This window comes from Mandrillus leucophaeus, unplaced genomic scaffold (assembly GCF_000951045.1).
Source record: "Mandrillus leucophaeus isolate KB7577 unplaced genomic scaffold, Mleu.le_1.0 Scaffold1289, whole genome shotgun sequence".
In the NCBI taxonomy this organism is placed as follows: Eukaryota; Metazoa; Chordata; class Mammalia; order Primates; family Cercopithecidae; genus Mandrillus; species Mandrillus leucophaeus.
This window is the reverse complement of record NW_012101242.1, coordinates 81,322-89,380: the sequence shown is the minus strand read 5'-3', so window position 1 is coordinate 89,380 and position 8,059 is coordinate 81,322. Positions and strand designations below refer to the sequence as shown.

General features: G+C 33.7%; 1 pseudogene; it reads right to left on the bottom strand.

Annotated features, from left to right (window-relative positions):
• Nucleotides 1-4,945: 4,945 nt before the first annotated feature.
• Nucleotides 4,946-6,120, bottom strand: LOC105533810 (annotated as a pseudogene).
• Between the last annotated feature and the right edge of the window lie 1,939 nt (nucleotides 6,121-8,059).

Sequence of the window (8,059 nt, the reverse complement as noted above, 5' to 3'; positions counted from 1 at the left end):
AGGGCAACTGAAACTGGTTATTAAACAAGACCAGGATTCATAAAAGCAAAGCTCCTGTAATGCATTAAGTTGTAGGACTAAAGCATTATCTCATTTTGCTCAAACTCTTCTGTAAGCTGAATCTGTATTTTGGAATTCTTGGCTCCAGTTTTTTATAATGTATTTACAAAAAATAATCTCCTCTGCCTATTAGTTTTTCAGTATTTCCATTCACATGGAAATTATTTTTAATCTCCAAAGTAATATTAGACCAGTTAAAATGACAGCTAGATTTTTTTTTAATTTAACACAAAAGGTTGTCTGTAACAGTAAACATTTAATATCAGACAATCAATTCTGAAAAAAAAAAACATAGAATTCATTCTCCTATACTTTAAATCCTATTATAAATGTAGAATTATAAAACAATTTACTACAGTTGGACAAATAACAAGAATAGAAAAAATAATCCAGAAATAGATGTCAATATATATTAGAGATAATGCTAAAATGACACTTAAATGGGGGAGAAAATGACTAGATATTTGGAAATAAAATAAAACTCATTTCTAGCTTGCTCCTACATCAAAATGTATTCCAGATGGATCAAATTTTTAGCATACAAATGTAACTGTGAAAATAGAAACAGAAATATGGGTAAATATTTCCTAATGCTAGAGAGGGGAATATCTTTATAAGCATAACAGTAGTCAAAAAGGAAAAGGTGACACTTTTTTATACATGAAAATTTAAAACTTTTATATGATGGAAGTAGTACCATAATTTTAAATAAAACAAGCAAACAAAAAATTATGAAATTTATTTTCAGCTCACATGACAAAAGATAAATATGCTTAACATTAGAAAAGCAGACTAATAAAACAGATTTGAATAATTTCATATATATCAGTCAATAATATGTAAGCAAATTAGCGCCCCCACTAACTATTGTGATACCCTGCTGTGAATTAGAACAAAGCCTTTCTTTGCCAGTAGCTAAAGCTCCCATCACCACGCACAGCTTGGGAAAATGTAGACTGCGTTTTAGCTCTACGTCATCTTCTCAGCCTGGGTATTATAATGGTCCTGAAAAAGTTGTTCAACCTCTTCCATAATCCAACAATGAATGTCAAAACAATATGTTTCACCTGTCATATTAAAAAGATGAAAATATTTGGTAATACTACATATTGGTGAGGTTGTTGGAGAGCAGGCATTCTCAGCTTGTGTAGATGGTAGAATAAATAGGTGCAATTGAAGGGCATTTTGGTAGTATCTATCAAAATTAAAATTAAAAAACATATTATTAGATTTAGCCATCCATATACTTCCTATATATATAATCTTATATATACGCAAATGCTTGTGGGGCAATGCAGCATTTTGCACCGTTGTCCTTAAAAGCAAAGATTAGAAATAAACTATGTATCAATAGAGGGTCAGTTGAATAAATTATTCAGTAGAATTCTATTGACAGTATATGTGCGTGTGTGTGAGGGGGTGTAATTTCCATATAATTAAATTCTACTATTTTTTTAAAAAAGGGTTTTGGAAGCCCATTTTGTATTTTAGAGTGTAAAATGGAAGGAACAAAACAGCAAATTTGTAAAATGCAATCTATTGTAGACTTAAAAATATTCCAATTTACTTTACAAGGGAATACTTAATAGTATTACCATAAAAGGAAGTATTTAAAAGCCTGCCATGGAAGGAATATGCTTTTACAATGTTAATTTTGATTAGTGTAAGGCAATATTTCAATTTCATATTCCAGTTATAGAATCATGGCATTGTATAATATTACATATTGCGTTGCTTTTCTTTTCTTTTCTTTTCTTTTCTTTTTTTTTTTTTTTGAGATGGAGACTCGCTCTATTTCCCAGGCTGGAGTGCAGTGGCACTATCTCGACTCACTGCAAGCTCCGCCTCCTGGGTTCACACCATTTTCCTGCCTTAGCCTCCCGAGTAGCTGGGACTACAGGCACCCTCCACCATGTCTGGCTAATTTTTTTCTATTTTTAATAGAGATGGGGTTTCACCATGTTAGGCAGAATGGTCTCGATCTCCAGACCTTGTGATCTTCCCGTCTCAGCCTCCCAAAGTGCTGGGATTACACGCGCGAGCCACCGCGCCCCGCCCTATTGCATTTCTATTTTGCATGCTTCCTTTCATTTTTATGAATAAGGTTTTCAAAACTAAAATTAACCAAATGACATAAAAACATGTCAAAAGAGTAAAACACTTTCTTTTATAAATGGATATTACAAATGATTCCTATATGTGAAAAAATAACACATATTTTACCTACAAATTTTTATATCCTAGCTATGTTATACATTTAACAGCATATATCTAACTAGTATAAAGACTGTCTCTGACTTCATTGGGATGTCCCCTTATCTCTTACTTGAATCCCTGACACATCAAACCTACCTCACTTTTTTTTAGCCATGATCTTACAATCCGTTTTCCAGATTTCTAGAGCGACTATCCTAAAACGTACATATCATCTTGTTATTCTCTCTTTAAGCACCTTCACTGGTTCTCAACAGCCCTCTGATCCATTCTACTGGTCTAGTTTTGTGCTCTGGGCTCTTGGAGATCAGGCCCTGGCTTATATCTCTCATCTCAGTATCTTGGAGATCAGGCCCTGGCTTGTATCTCTCATCTCAGTATCTTCACCTTGTAGACTAAGAATGTCCTGCTTTTCTGAGCTACTGCATATGAGATTTACTCTCTAGGGCAGACTAGCTCACTTCTGGGCTCAGTCATTGCTACTCTTTTGGCCTAGGAATTGTTTTATCCTCTTTGCCATCACCTCTTCCACATCCCATAGGTAATCCTTACCTATCATTTTAAGTTCATCTTCATGTCACCACTCAGAGAAGCCTTTGTTGACCGGCACATACCTGTCAGGTGAAACACTTTCCCAGGTTTTCTGGGATCCCACTTTCAAGCTGTAGTGCAACACATACCACTGTGTATAATTGTGTATTTACCTGACTTCCTGTCTTTCTCCTCAGCTGGAATATAAGCTCTCAGCAGCAGGAACACTTTCATGCGTGTCTGTATTTCTAGAAACTTGCAGTGTGCATGACCAGTAGTATGTACAAAATAAAAAATATGTTAAATAGATTAATCATTCATTATATGACACTTCATATTCTCATACAAAAGTTCAAAGGAGGCATATTAAAGATAAAAAAGAAGTAGAGAAATATTTTTCAAAGTAAAGTCAGAAAACTTCAAATGTGAGGGATTTTCTTGGACAAATAATGTTGGAGAAGCTGTACATAATGCCTTCCTACTTAAATTCAAAATGCATCCTACCATATAAAACTTGCTTTCTTAAAAGTCCAGAATTAAAGAAAACTTAACTTTGTTTAAATCAACCTCAGACATTAATTTTACAGTTTTCTATGGTGCGTCTATTGGCATATTTTAGAATTAATAGAGGTAAATGCACTTTGGGAAGTTGTTCATTTTGGTGAAGCATGACATTTATTTTTCATACATAGAAATAGCTAGGAAGGGAAATGTGATGTTTGTCTTGATTAATTAAGAAATAAATATCTCAAGAGGGCCAATTTTGAATACATATTAAAAGAACATATACATGAAGCAAAACATATTTAGCAACATATAATGAAGTATTAACACCTCTGACACATATTTTTATATCTTGTTTATCACTGTCTATACCAAACATAAGTGATGAAGCCCAATGAGGATACATGTCTATATCCTCAAAATTCTTAGAACTGTGTTAGGAAATTTGCTCTTTTGTTACATGGTGCTGGCTTTTACTTCCTCGTCCTCCTTTTTATTATTTCAGTATCTTAGCTTATAAAATTAAATAAAGTGATGGTGGAGGTTGTAAGGATTCTGTTTCAAGTAACATGCATACATGTTACTGACAACCAATTTACATCAGCATTCTTTAATTAATAGTCCTATATTAGGCAAATGTTCTATTTCCCATATCCGTAAGATTAAAAAGCAATTTAATAACTAACAGTGTGATTGAGATTTTTGACTACACTTATTCTGCTTGAGATAATTGATGAATATCAAATAGAATAACAAATAGAATAGAGTAACAAATATAACAAATAACCCAATCTTATAAATCCTTCTGTCATGGAGGAAGAGGCATGATGTGGAAGAGGCGTGATGTCAGCTTGGAGAGTATGCAGTCAAATTCTTGTTCAAGGGTAAAGAATGAATACATTAATGTATTTTTATGGAGAATGGGACAGAAGAGAATGAACAAGATAAATTTAAATAGTATGGGGTAAGATTTAAAGAAAGAAAACTAAAAAATATGTGAGACTATTTTGGTTGGAATAATTTCTCTGATCTGCTTGTGCTGTGAGTCTCAGTGTCATTATGGAGATTGTAACTTATTTCAGACTAACATTATGTAGCATTATCAACACAGAGATATTTCAAGAAATATTGAGAAGAGCATATTCTTGGAAACAGGTCAGCAGTCATGCATTTTAAGGTTGCATTAGAATTTGCTTTCACAAGCCTTATTTTTCAATAAAGATAATATTAATTTTGTTAATGTTTGCAAAATTTGATTTATGTAGTTCCTTAACAACAAATGAGGTTTTTTTGCTCCTTTCATATAGTATATATTTTATTAGTTTCATATAGTATATATTATATTAGTTTTTACTAATACATTTTCATATTATGAAGACAATTTAGGGAGAATCTTCCTTTTGATATTTGAATCACCTGAAATAACACAAACTGAACTACACATTCAAAAAATATTTCTAATCTGGATAACAGAAAAAAAAGACAAGTTAAATGGCAAAAAATATTTTCCTTTCTCACAGGTGGACATTGAAGTGGACCCAATTTGGTTTTCTTTTTAAAAGGTCTTCAAAAGAAAAGCTGTTTAAAACCTATTTGAAACAAATAAAAATTTGGTTTACTAAACTACTAGTCTCCATCACCATTTTCTCTTTTCTGTCTCTTTGTCTGTTTCTTACCTTGCTCTTTTCACAGGTCCCGTTGCACCATTTTCATTGCCACTAGCAAATTTCCTTTACTTGCTCAGAAAGTGTAATTTTCTTTTAGTAGACCCAGGCTGTGAAGCTTTATTACGCTTTCCTTTACCTTTAAATCTGCGACCCTTTGACCTCCATTTGTTTAGGGATTCTTGTTGGTCTTCTATACTTTTTTTCAATGCTTCTTTTTTCAGCTCTCCTTCTAGTACTTTTCATCTCACTTCTTTGTTCCTTATTCGTAGGTTACCATTATTTGCATCTTTGGCTTTACCCAATGTTTCCTTGGCTTTTTCTTTAAATAGAATTATCCCCTCTTTTACTCCTCTGACAAAGTGTATCCATTTTATTTCACCATGATTTGAGAAAAGGATGTGTAAATCTTCTCTATAGGTCTGATCATCTAAGTCACCTGAAAATTTCAGCAAGCATCCAATCTTGTCTTCTAGAGATTTCATTTCAGCGTCTTCCTCATTTAGCTCTTAGTTTAGCTTACAGTTTATTTGTTTTCTTTCTTCTTCTTCTTTTTTTTTCAGAGTAATCTTCCTTGAAAAGTATTAGCAAGTCTGTGTTTTTGTGCTTCTGTCCAGAGGTATCTACAAACTTTTTAGCAGATTCAATGCTATCAAACATGGCAAAACTCAATCTCTTAAGTAAGTTATGCAATGTTCTTCCCATCTGAATATTTAGTGCTTAACCTTTGTCTTCTAACCATTCTTTTATGTCATCAAGAGTTGCATCAGTTGGGAAGCCTTTAATACAAACAGATCTGTTTTTGTTGTTGTTGTTTTTACATCATTTTTATACTTATCAGTCACTTCACCGAAGGGCTTGCTTTGAGACCTTCTGATTTTAGTTTTATCTTCACTGATTTCCATAAGTTCTGCCTTGGATTTGCTCAATGCTTCTACAATTACATTAAACACCATTGTTAGATGATTCAACCTGTTGAACTATCTCATCTCCAAAGGTACCCAGCCTTCATCCAGCTTGATCTGTTTCTTTAAGAATGTGTCCCATGGAATACTGAATCTCCAAAATAATGCTAAGTTTGATGACAGATTTTGGCCTTAAGGGCAGCCTCTTTTTTTTTTTTTCCATTATCATCATTTTCTCCCATTGTGGCTATCTTTAAGGTCCCAGTCCTGCAGAGCCACACCACAGGCTCGTGAACAGCAACAGCAATGTCTCCACCAATGATATTTTAATAATGGTCTCTGTTACATTAGATAATGAGTGTTGTGATTATATAAGCTGAATGGACAAATTTCAAAGTTATTGAACACTGGAGCATACATGTTTTATCTGTCAGTCCACAATCATATAATAATCTGTCAATAAATCTACATCTGTTGTTTAGTTATAATATGTATATTTATATGTGTATACGTGTATGTATGTATTACTAAAGTTGCTATAGAAACATGTCTTTCATTAGGATTACTTTTTAACAAGAGCAAATAAGTGACAGAAATGGAAACTATGATACATTTTAACAAATGTGGTTGAGAACTACCTGATTTTTTATACTCAAAGACATTCTATGAATAATTTACATCAGCTACTTTTGTTCCCATAACAACAGTTTTATAAATTACTGTGCATATTTTCAGGCAATGTTTAAATACTAAGGGAGATGCCTAGAAGATAATAAGAAAAATTCATAAAATAAAAAGAAAGTGATTTTATTATAATATTCTATACCTAGTAATTAAAGCAATACCCTGAAACTGATGTTTTAAGTAATAATAGTTAACACTGGTGAATTCTTAAAAGTGCAATTTTTATAACATCAGCTCAACAATTCCCAACTGGTTTCTTACAATCAGTTGAAAATTATTCCAAGTAGATTGAGCAAGTCATTTAGAAAAGGATGCTAACTATATTAAACTCTATTTTCAAATTAATGAAGCTAATTTACCATAATAAAATAATTGAGTGCTTTAATGATTTTTTTCAATATACATTTTCAGAGTATTCCTTTATTTAATTGTTAAAAATAGAGATAATAATGTATCATTTAAAAAGTCTTACCAAATCCAAGTTTGATTCAGTTAATGGAATATTGACTGTCAGAAACCAAAAGCAATCATATACTTTCTGTAATTGCAGTCATTTGAAGAAAATATCACACTTTGATATTTATTTTCCCTGGGAATTTTGTATATATCAGCACCTGAAAATTAAACAGAAGCAAAATAAGTATTTATCTGAACCTACAAAAGACAATTATTTGATTTTTTAAAAATTTTTGCTACAAACCCACAATTTGCATCAGAAAATGAGGAGTTTGCCAGAGTTTCGTAACTTTTTTAGGAGTTCTAGTTATTCTGACCATCGGCATTTTGAGTAAATCAACAGGATCAACTTATAGGTTGTGAACATAAAAATCTGTTTATATAAAGTCAGAGGTCACTACCAATCAGAACCAAGTATATTATATAGGTGAACTGATTTCTGAGGCCTACCTATTGATACTGACAGAAGACAGGGAAATTCTGGGTAGAAGACGGTGGTTCCCTGGCAAAGACTCCACCCTCAAGCCTGAAGACCCCTGGCCCCCAAATGAGGTCAGGAATTTTTGTTCGCAGGTCCAAAGAATTGCCTTTTTCCTGCTACACCCCCTATCCTGTGCCCATATTAACCCGAGACCTTAGTGGGCACAGACACAAGCAGCTGAACATCCAGAGGAACAGAGGGTCAGGGTGGCAATGCAGAGAAAGACAGAAGAGAAAGGATGTCTGGACACAGAAGGGTGTTCAGCCAGGGGCGGAGAAGAGTCTGAGCAGTGGGCCTCTGGATTCCAGAGGAAGACCACTTTCCTACTCCATCTTCTGTTTCTAGCTCCCCATCCATCTCCATCTAGCTGAGAGCAACCTCCACCACTCAAATAAAACCTTGCACTCATCCTTCCAACCCAAGTGTGATCCGATTATTCCAGTACACTGGGCAAGAACTCAGGCTGTCACACCGGTCCCCCTGCCCTTGTGATAAGGCAGAAGGTCTATTGAGCTAATTAACACAAGCCATCTACAGACAGCAAAGCTGAAAGAGCACAC